The sequence below is a fragment of the Pseudophryne corroboree genome, chromosome 4, assembly GCF_028390025.1.
Source record: "Pseudophryne corroboree isolate aPseCor3 chromosome 4, aPseCor3.hap2, whole genome shotgun sequence".
Lineage (NCBI taxonomy): Eukaryota > Metazoa > Chordata > Amphibia > Anura > Myobatrachidae > Pseudophryne > Pseudophryne corroboree.
The window spans coordinates 824734394-824746441 of record NC_086447.1 but is presented as its reverse complement, the minus strand read 5'-3'; the positions used below and the strand labels follow the sequence as shown (position 1 = coordinate 824746441).

The 12048-nt window shown below is 44.3% G+C and overlaps 1 protein-coding gene across 2 annotated transcripts in view; it reads left to right on the top strand.

Moving 5' to 3' along the window:
• MACROD2 (mono-ADP ribosylhydrolase 2) overlaps window positions 1-12048 on the top strand; it is a 3123444-nt gene that overhangs the window by 2981174 nt on the left and 130222 nt on the right. The window lies entirely within an intron of this gene.

The following is a 12048-nucleotide window of genomic DNA, read 5'->3' as shown; positions in this document are numbered from 1 at the left end:
GAGGCCAGTAAGTCTGCATCGAAAGATACAGACACTGGCCTCCGTACTTCCGACACCCCCCCCCGGTTTAGCAGATATAGTGGAAAATAATGATAGTTGCTGTTGTCCATACATGTATGGAAAATATAGATTGCACTCAGGTGTGAGGGTTTTTTCTTAACTACTTTCCCCTATATGCATATGACACTAACTTTGCCTATACTCACACTAAGGAAACTGACACTCAGATTCATGTTAGCATGTGATTTTCTCTGTTTTTTTATTTTTAACTACCCATGTGTTGGTCGACACTGATATGATCGACATGGGAAAAGGTTGCCACGTTAAAATGGTTGACATGGGACAGGTTGATACATGAAATGGTCGACATGGCTTTTTAAAAAAAAAATATTTTTTACATTTTCATACTCTACTGTTCAGGTGGACTACGATTGTGACTAATAAGTGGTGCCTTGCTCCTTGCCCGCTGCATGCAAGGGGACGTGGTGTACTAATTGGGGTTCCTGGTCATGTTACGCAAACCCCCCCCCACCAAAAACAGTAAAAAAAAATCCATAACGACCTTTCCATGTGCCGGCCTGACCCACGCCGACCATTTAATGTGTCGACCATTTTTCCATGTCGACCATGTTAATGTCAATCATTAGTGGTCGACCTAATGACTGTCAACCTTAACAAGGTTGACCCTTTGAACCATAACTGCCCCAAAGGACCTCTGTGGTCTTTCTGGGTTTTATTTTAGCTATTCCTGCTCTCAGTTTCATCCCGTTGCCATCCTGTCAGTTTGGTATATAAAGCATTGTGAAATGTAATCAATCTAAGCACCTTACAAAACATGTAAGTCATATAGGTTACATATTCAGTGCTACAGTACACGTTCAATAATTTAACTGTCTATACATGTTCAGTAATGTGACTGTAGCTATGTAACATACCAGGGCCGGATTAAGGGCCACATCGGTCTGGAGCTGAAAATGTTCAAGGATCTACTGTGAGATGCAGAGTGGGACCAGAGCCATGTTGGGGCGTACAAATTATACACTATCAGATTCATTGTTTCCTTAAGTACATAAAAATACAAAAACTTTATGCATTTCTGAGAAAACTAGAAAAACTATTTTAATGATTAGGAATTATGTCTGAATGTATGGCCACGGCCAGTCATCATCATTATAATGGGCCTATTTTATGTGGAGGCCTGGAGCTCCATACGCCCCATTGTTAATCTGGCCCGAAGTACTACTTTTACTTTCCATTTTAATATAAACAATAAAAAATTATATAATAATAATAATACAGGTTGAGTATCCCTTATCCAAAATGCTTGGGACCAGAGGTATTTTGGATATGGGATTTTTCCGTATTTTGGAATAATTGCATACCATAATGAGATATCATGGTGATGGGACCTAAATCTAAGCACAGAATGCATTTATGTTACATATACACCTTATACACACAGCCTGAAGGTCATTGTAGCTCATATTTTTTATAACTTTGTGCATTAAACAAAGTGTGTCTACATTCACACACTTCATTTATGTTCCATATACACCTTATACACACAGGCTGAAGGTCATTTAATACAATATTTTTAATAACTTTGTGTATTAAACAAAGTTTGTGTACATTGAGCCATCAAAAAACAAAGGTTTCACTATCTTACTCTCACACAAAAAAGTCCGTATTTCGGAATATTCCGTATTTCAGGATATTTGGATATGGGATACTCAACCTGTAATTAAAAAAAATTGAAGGATTTGAAATTCTCAGAGTTCAACCGATAAAAATACCTTGGTGACATTTGTCAGTGGGTCCTATGAACAGACTGCTGTTTCATTCATGGCCTTTGTACTAAAACCCAGAGACAAGGTAATTGTATAGAATACGAGATTGTAAAGTGTATGTTATACTTGATCTGTGGAGATAACGAGCTAGGGCACAAATACTGTATTTATTTACACTGCACTAAAACTGTACTATTAATCAAAAATAACACTCTCCAAGCATACAGTATCTCCAAACAGCATGGGTGTCTGCTATGTAGTTATAGCAGTGGACAGTCCGACTGTAACACAATCTAGTGTTCTTCCCTGTGAGCTTTGCTAAGCTTTCTAGGAGAAAGTTATTTTCAGGGTAATACTTCTTCCTGATTTCACACAAGTCTTATTATCAGAACTGTTGGGCCCCGCTACTTATGAGGGGTGTGGCCAAAGACGGGGCATGACCAATCCCACTCGGAAATTATTTACTGTTACCATTCTGCATTGCTCTGCCTCCAGAACCCATGGCTGCTTCTGTCCAAGCCCCTCTGCCTGCTCCCCAGACAAGCACGGACAATACATATTCACCTCCCTTGACACCCCTCATTATAGAGTATGTGTAATATTCCTGTCATGCTAACCATTTATTTGGGATTTCATTTGTCTCTATGGGCCTCATTGTACGCAATGCCAATGTTCATGAAATGGAGTGATTATTGCCAGACTATGCATGTGCCACAATCACAATGCGCACAAGCCAAGGTACTGTATCTTTGCAGTGCCGCATGCAGTGAGATTTTTAACGCAGAGTGATGGACAGGAAAGTATCGTTTGGGTGATATAACCAGGAATCGCAGAAATGCAGGTGAGTCACGCCAGTTTTCAGCGGTGATCATGTATGCAGAGAAATGTAGCGCCAGCGTCGCTACTGCCGTGGCCAATTTGCTTGACCGTTGACTCACTCGAGGAGTAGATGTTTCTCATTATTGCATTGGTGCAGCATATGTGTACGCAGTTGCTAAGGACTGTGCGATGACTCAAGTGGGCATCTACAGTATATTATTTTCTGGGCAGCAGGTACACTTGCGATGATCAGCAATTCCGTAGCAACTGCATAGGCATGTGTCTACAACCGTGAATTAGGCCCAATGTCTCTACTTAGCAAAAACTATAACTGAACCCTTTGTACAGTAAATAAAGGAATCCGCTATTATAATAATGAACGTACACCCATTTTGACAGTATGCCTTACCTATATGGTGGTTTCTCTGCAATGGGGAACCTCTGAAGAAATTGTTCCTCCCCAGGCAGATGCTGACTTCAGTCGGTATTCACTATTCACGTAAGAGATCACATGGTCCGGAAGACGCCTGTTTGAAAAGGGATACAGTATAACCAATTCATCGTCATATAGCAGAGGTTTGATCAGATAATAATACATAGTAACACAAGGTTTAGTCCAGCGTGAAATGTGAACTTTCCTGATTTTGAACTATTTTATATTATTAAACTGAACTTGTTAAGTTGGTTCCGTTTGTTTCCGTAATGTTTCTTTAGAATGAATATTACTGTCCCCAAGACTTTTCCTTCTAGTCCTGCCAGCTGTCGATAATGTCCAGCCACTTCGCCCAGTTCTCTTCGGCCTAATCCTCCTTTTGTCTTTCCAACCTCATTCCCATGTGTCTCTTGTCACGAACCGGTCTCTCACCTTTGCGGGTTCTGGGGTTCATCCGTTGCCAGTGCGGTTGCTCGCGGTGCTGTGCGCCCGTGTGGGGACACGGCGTGATCAATGGCACAGGTAATGCAGAGTCTGGGAACTGTGAGTGCGGGGACCAAATGGCCTAAGGCACTGCGGTGTGTCTGCTGTATAGGAGGTGGCCATGTTGGAGACCAAATAGCTAATACTGAGCACTTGTGAAAACACCTGTGGGCAGGTGTAAGCCAATCCCGTGCTTGTGCTGCCTTTAAGTAGGCTGGGATTATGTCACTCTGGGCCAGTGCTTTGTTGTATCAAAGCTGTGCTCTAGCTCTGAACTCTCTCCGTGCATTCCTGTGTGATTCCCGTGGTCCAGATATCGCCTCCGTTCCCAGAGGTCCGTTTTGCAGCCTTCACTGCCAAAGATCTACCGGCTCTCCATTGTGCTATCAGTCAATTGCACACCTATTGGAAATACTTGGATTCCCAGTGTCCTGCATGAGGTTACCTTGTCTGTCTGCCTATCATACAAAGTCTGGAGGATTCCAATTCCCTCAGCTGTTCGTTTGTTCAACTCTGCATTTAACCCATTCATCACCTTGCCATCTACTACAGTTTCACAGTGATCTCCGGAACCCGCAAGTAACCCAATTCAGTACTTTTTCTATGTTGTCATTACAAGGATAATTCTTCACAGTCTCTCAGTTAACTCTTAAAACTCCATTGCAAATTCTTACAGTTAATTCTCCATGTCTGCATTAACCAGTTAAACACAATCTGCAGTTCAGCATCAAAGCCTGTTTATATTTGGACAATTCAACATTTATTCTTCAGCTTGTTTTTGAATATGTTTCCATGAACATTTCTTTTATTTATTTCTGAGTTTTCTCTTGCATATTATTTCTGTCATTCCTGCAATACTTCAGTATAATGATGATTAACAACTAGTCATTTAACTCCTTACTGAATTGTTACTTTAATAAATATATGAAACGGAACTTCCTTCGTCCTCCCTGTTTTCTTCATACCCCAGCACCTACACCTGTGGTTGGTTCCAGGTTAACGGATTCACAAAAACACCCGGACCTGACATCTCTACAGCTCTAGCCCCCTTATCTCACCAGTTTCCACAGTTTCTCTCCAGCCCCCCACATTGGGGGTCATTCCGAGTTGATCGCTCGCTACGGATTTTCGCAGCGCATCGATCATGGCAGAACGGGGCTAATCTGTGCATGCGTATGCACCGCAATGCGCAGGTGCGTCGTACGAGTACACAGTGGTTCGTTACCCAGCGATGGCTTCTACGACGATTCCGTTCGCACAGCTGGTCGCAAGGAGATTGACAGAGAGAGGACGTTTGTGGGTGTCAACTGTCCGTTTTCTGGGAGTGTTTTGCAAAACGCATGCGTTTCCAGGTGTTTGCAGGGCGGGTGTCTGACGTCAATTCCGGGAACAAAAACATTGAAGTGATCGCAAGGACTGAGTAAGTCCAGACCTATTCTGAAACTGCAAAGACGTTCGTACACTTCCAAAGCGAAAATACACTCCCCAGTGGGCGGCGATTATGCGATTGCATGACTGCTAAAAGTAGCTAGCGAGCGATCAACTCGGAATGAGGGCCTTTGTCACTTGCAGCCCCAGCCCCCACATTGTCACTTCCAGCCTCAGCCCCCACATTGTCACTTCCAGCCTCAGCCCCCACATTGTCACTTCCAGCCTCAGCCCCCACATTGTCACTTCCAGCCTCAGCCCCCACATTGTCACTTCCAGCCTCAGCCCCCACATTGTCACTTCCAGCCTCAGCCCCCCCATTGTCACTTCCAGCCTCAGCCCCCACATTGTCACTTCCTGCCTCAGCCCCCACATTGTCACTTCCTGCCTCAGCCCCCACATTGTCACTTCCTGCCTCAGCCCCCACATTGTCAATTCCAGCCTCAGCCCCCACATTGTCACTTCCAGCCTCAGCCCCCACATTGTCACTTCCAGCCTCAGCCCCCACATTGTCACTTCCAGCCTCAGCCCCCACATTGTCACTTCCAGTCTCAGCCCCCACATTGTCACTTCCAGCCTCAGCCCCCACATTGTCACTTCCAGCCTCAGCCCCCACATTATCACTTCCAGCCTCAGCCCCCACATTGTCACTTCCAGCCTGAGCCCCCACATCGTCACTTCCAGCCTCAGCCCCCACACTGTCACTTCCTGCCTCAGCCCCCACATTGTCACTTCCTGCCTCAGCCCCCACATTGTCACTTCCTGCCTCAGCCCCCACATTGTCACTTCCAGCCTCAGCCCCCACATTGTCACTTCCAGCCCCAGCCCCCACATTTTCACTTCCAGCCTCAGCCCCCACATTGTCACTTCCAGCCTCAGCCCCCACATTATCACTTCCAGTCTCAGCCCCCACATTGTCACTTCCTGCCTCAGCCCCCACATTGTCACTTCCAGCCTCAGCCCCCACATTGTCACTTCCAGTCTCAGCCCCCACATTGTCACTTCCTGCCTCAGCCCCCACATTGTCACTTCCAGTCTCAGCCCCCACATTGTCACTTCCAGCCTCAGCCCCCACATTGTCACTTCCAGCCCCAGCCCCCACATTGTCACTGCCAGCCTCAGCCCCCACATTGTCACTTTCAGCCTCAGCCCCCACATTGTCACTTCCAGCCTCAGCCCCCACATTGTCACTTCCAGCCTCAGCCCCCACATTGTCACTTCCTGCCTCAGCCCCCACATTGTCACTTCCTGCCTCAGCCCCCACATTGTCACTTCCAGCACCAGCCCCCAGTGTCTTTTCCATCCCCAGCCTCCAGTGTCTTTTCCAGCCCATCCCCCAGGGTCACTTCCAGCCGGAGACCCCAGTCTCTATTTAAGCCCCAGCAGTGTCTCTTCCAGCTTCAGCCCCTGGTGTCTTTTCCAGCCCCAGCCCCAGGTGTCTTTTCCAGCCCCAGCCCCCAGTGTCTTTTCCAGCACCAGCCCCCAGTGTCTCTTCCAGCCCCAGCCCCCACATCTCTTCAAGCCCCAGCCCCCAGTATCTCTTCCAGCCCCAGGTCCCAGTGACTCTTCCAGCCTCTAACACTTACCATCCTCTTGTGACCTGAAGTGGGTGTCCAACATTGATGCTATTGTGAGGAAGGCACAGCAGAGATTGTACTTTTTGCGGCAGCTTCGGAAATGTAATTTACCTCAGAGATTGCTTATTCTTTTTTATTCAGCTATAGTTCAATCTGTTTTCTGTGCGTCGATAGAAGTGTGGTTTGGTTCAGCTACAAAACTTGACAAGAACAGACTTCAAAGGGTAGTTAGGGGTTGGGGTTGGCCTTCCATCTATTCAGGAATTATATTTGGCAAGACTGAGGGAGCGGGCAAGTACTATCATAGCAGATTTATCCCATTCTGGTCATGATTTATACAATTACTCTCCTCTGGTAGGCATTATAGATCACGGAACGTAAGAACTTCTAGACATAGGAATAGTTTATTTCCACAAGTGGTTGCTGTGCTAAATATTTGAGTTACTGATGAGGAGGAAGGTTAGGTAGATCTTAGCTTATTTGGCAGGAATGTGTATTGGTTGTTGATTTTATTGAAGTTGTTTTTTTGTCATAATAAATGTATGTTGTTTTTATGTGAACAACTCTGGAGTTGTGGAAAACCAAAGGTGAATTCCTTGTATATGTTGTATACCTGGCCGATAAATACTGATTATGATTATCTGGCTGGCCTCCCGGTCCACAGCTGTTTTTCTGCAGTACCACATGATGTCATGTGTGCTGCGCCACAATAAACAAAAAATACAGTGCAATAAAGTTATAGTGGGTCCCTGGTCGGACCCCATATGCCTGCGCTCTGCCGAATACTGCAGCAACACAGGCAGCGGTTAGAACAGGGACGGGCTGGTTTATCTGGGGGCCGATAGAACATCAGGGTCTATTACAGATGTGCCTCTAGTCCCCACTTGTTGCTGGGCCTGCAGGAAACCCACCAAGTCTATCTGTACAGGAAACCCACCGACCCTATCCATACAAGTAACTGGGAACAGCAGAGCACTATTTCAGCCTGCGGACAATCGACCATTTGCTCACAAACACTGGAAAATAGACAGAACCTGTCATTTAGATAAATTAGTTAAAGTATTAACCAATTTGTATGAACAACAGTTTTTGTCCATTTTCCAGTGTTTGGGAGCAAATGGTCAATTGTCACTTGTTCCCATACATGACTACATTTTTATTCCAACCAGCCAGATCTGGCAGATTAGCTGCCAGATAATTGTATAGTGTGTGCCCAGCTCTAGTCATTGGTTGGTACTTGATCTCTCTCTATTTTCTCTCTCTCTAAGCTTTGAAAAATGTACCCATGGTATCAAATTACCGCTTCACAGTTTCAGGTGGGCATTTTGTAATTTCTCTGTAGTGAAACCACAACAACGTCTACCAGCAGAGGGCAGTCTCATGGCTATGCCAGTCAGTTATTACGTAAACAATTATTGGATACATCATGGCAACCATACTTGCCTTATTTTTTATCCTCCCTTCTGAGGTCTAAGGGACAAGTGCAGAGTGCATGATTACATGACTCACGTCATCATCTTGCTTGTCCCCTCTGCGTTATTTTGCAATTAACATTATCATTGAAATGGAGATAGGGCCGTGATGACGCAAAACTCAGTCGATCTGGGAGGGGGAACTACTCTCCAGGGAATCTGGGAGAACTCATCAAAATTCTGGGCTCTCCTGGAAATTCAGGTAAAGTAGGCAGGAATGATGTATACTGGATACAATAGATGCATAAAGCATAAAATACAGTACTAAACTAAAAATTGCAACCTTTAGGTACTGTAGTTCCTTAGTAAGCCTACTGGCCCTTGGCAGGGATTGGGTATGGGTGACCAGCGCTTGGGATCCTGCCAGTCACCATACCATCTCCGGGATCCCGGGGATTAGAATGGTGGTGGGGGAAGGGAGGGGGGGGGGGGCGACGAGCGCAACAAAGCCCCTTGCCGGCTCGATGACGCCGGTCACATAACTATATCCTCTTGGCAGACATCTCAGTCTTTGTTTCATTTTAGTCAGTAAAATATTCTTTTTGTTTCTACAAAAAGAAAGGACAAATAAACAGATAACAAATGTAAATTAATTAAAAATGAAATCAATTGTTTCAGAGTAGTCTGCAGTGGAACACAGTTTCCATTTTTTGCAAGCAATGATAAGAGTCGAAAAACTTAACCAAAACCTTTGTTTTATTTTCTCAATTGTAATTAAGTTCAGTTGTTATTCCAGTAATGACTCCACAGTTTAGTTTATTAGTTGTTCTTTGATAACATGGAAGTGTTAATAACCCCATTTATCAAAGCTGAACATTCAGCTAAATCTCTAATCTGCATAATGAAAGAGGAACTATGGCAGGAGTGCGACATTCAGGGTTCTGTATTCAAGGTAGTAGTGGAAATGTTTACCACTGTCGTTATTTTCCTTGCATTTAAGTAGCCTGAAATGGCCACCACAGAAGAGGTTATTCTATTACATGGGAGTACCTATTGGGGCCACAACAGTCATTTGTTGACTGGATTTTCAGGTAGGACTAAAAACATTCTGATTAGTCTCGAGATGACTATATTCAGACATTGTGCATTTTTGTGGGCGAAAATTGATCCAAAAGCCCTTTAATACATTGGAGTGATACTAAAATAATGTGAAATGGGTGTGAAAACACCCTTTTTCACATTATTTTAGTAAAAATAATGTTAATAAATGGGCCCCTAACACTTGTTTTCTAGATAAAGATCAGTTGGTACCTACTGTATGGATGGACATGTAGAGGCACATTTCTAGAGATGAGCGGGTTCGGTTTCTTTGAATCCGAACCCGCACGAACTTCACTTTTTTTTTCACGGGTCCGAGCGACTCGGATCTTCCCGCCTTGCTCGGTTAACCCGAGCGCGCCCGAACGTCATCATGACGCTGTCGGATTCTCGCGAGACTCGGATTCTATATAAGGAGCCGCGCGTCGCCGCCATTTTCACACGTGCATTGAGATTGATAGGGAGAGGACGTGGCTGGCGTCCTCTCCATTAGAATAGATTAGAAGAGAGAGAGAGAGAGAGAGAGATTGTGCAGACAGAGTTTACCACAGTGACCAGTGCAGTTGTTGTTAAGTTAACTTTTATTTAATATATCCGTTCTCTGCTATATCCGTTCTCTGCCTGAAAAAAACGATACACAGCAGTCACACAGTGTGACTCAGTCTGTGTGCACTCAGCTCAGCCCAGTGTGCTGCACATCAATGTATAAAAGCTTATAATAATTGTGGGGGAGACTGGGGAGCACTGCAGGTTGTTATAGCAGGAGCCAGGAGTACATAATATTATATTAATTTAAAATTAAACAGTGCACACTTTTGCTGCAGGAGTGCCACTGCCAGTGTGACTAGTGGTGACCAGTGCCTGACCACCAGTATAGTAGTATATTGTTGTATACTATCTCTTTATCAACCAGTCTATATTAGCAGCAGACACAGTACAGTGCGGTAGTTCACTGCTGTGGCTACCTCTGTGTCGGCAGTCGGCACTCGGCAGGCAGTCCGTCCATCCATAATTGTATAATTATATACCACCTAACCGTGGTATTTTTTTTTCTTTCTTTATACCGTCGTCATAGTCATACTAGTTGTTACGAGTATACTACTATCTCTTTATCAACCAGTGTACAGTGCGGTAGTTCACGGCTGTGGCTACCTCTGTGTCGGCAGTCGGCAGGCAGTCCGTCCATCCATAATTGTATTATAATATATACCACCTAACCGTGGTTTTTTTTTCATTCTTTATACCGTCATAGTGTCATACTAGTTGTTACGAGTATACTACTATCTCTTTATCAACCAGTGTACAGTGCGGTAGTTCACGGCTGTGGCTACCTCTGTGTCGGCAGTCGGCAGGCAGTCCGTCCATCCATAATTGTATTATAATATATACCACCTAACCGTGGTTTTTTTTTCATTCTTTATACCGTCATAGTCAGTCATACTAGTTGTTACGAGTATACTACTATCTCTTTATCAACCAGTGTACAGTGCGGTAGTTCACGGCTGTGGCTACCTCTGTGTCGGCAGTCGGCAGGCAGTCCGTCCATCCATAATTGTATTATAATATATACCACCTAACCGTGGTTTTTTTTTCATTCTTTATACCGTCATAGTGTCATACTAGTTGTTACGAGTATACTACTATCTCTTTATCAACCAGTGTACAGTGCGGTAGTTCACGGCTGTGGCTACCTCTGTGTCGGAACTCGGCAGGCAGTCCGTCCATCCATAATTGTATTATTATAATATATACCACCTAACCGTGGTTTTTTTTTCATTCTTTATACCGTCATAGTGTCATACTAGTTGTTACGAGTATACTACTATCTCTTTATCAACCAGTGTACAGTGCGGTAGTTCACGGCTGTGGCTACCTCTGTGTCGGCAGTCGGCAGGCAGTCCGTCCATCCATAATTGTATTATAATATATACCACCTAACCGTGGTTTTTTTTTCATTCTTTATACCGTCATAGTCAGTCATACTAGTTGTTACGAGTATACTACTATCTCTTTATCAACCAGTGTACAGTGCGGTAGTTCACGGCTGTGGCTACCTCTGTGTCGGAACTCGGCAGGCAGTCCGTCCATCCATAATTGTATTACAATATATACCACCTAACCGTGGTTTTTTTTTCATTCTTTATACCGTCATAGTGTCATACTAGTTGTTACGAGTATACTACTATCTCTTTATCAACCAGTGTACAGTGCGGTAGTTCACGGCTGTGGCTACCTCTGTGTCGGCAGTCGGCAGGCAGTCCGTCCATCCATAATTGTATTATAATATATACCACCTAACCGTGGTTTTTTTTTCATTCTTTATACCGTCATAGTGTCATACTAGTTGTTACGAGTATACTACTATCTCTTTATCAACCAGTGTACAGTGCGGTAGTTCACGGCTGTGGCTACCTCTGTGTCGGCAGTCGGCAGGCAGTCCGTCCATCCATAATTGTATTATAATATATACCACCTAACCGTGGTTTTTTTTTCATTCTTTATACCGTCATAGTCAGTCATACTAGTTGTTACGAGTATACTACTATCTCTTTATCAACCAGTGTACAGTGCGGTAGTTCACGGCTGTGGCTACCTCTGTGTCGGAACTCGGCAGGCAGTCCGTCCATCCATAATTGTATTACAATATATACCACCTAACCGTGGTTTTTTTTTCATTCTTTATACCGTCATAGTCAGTCATACTAGTTGTTACGAGTATACTACTATCTCTTTATCAACCAGTGTACAGTGCGGTAGTTCACGGCTGTGGCTACCTCTGTGTCGGCACTCGGCAGGCAGTCCGTCCAACCATAATTGTATTATAATATATACCACCTAACCGTGGTTTTTTTTTCATTCTTTATACCGTCGTCATACTAGTTGTTACGAGTATACTACTATCTCTTTATCAACCAGTGTACAGTGCGGTAGTTCACGGCTGTGGCTACCTCTGTGTCGGCACTCGGCAGGCAGTCCGTCCATCCATAATTGTATTATATACCACCTAACCG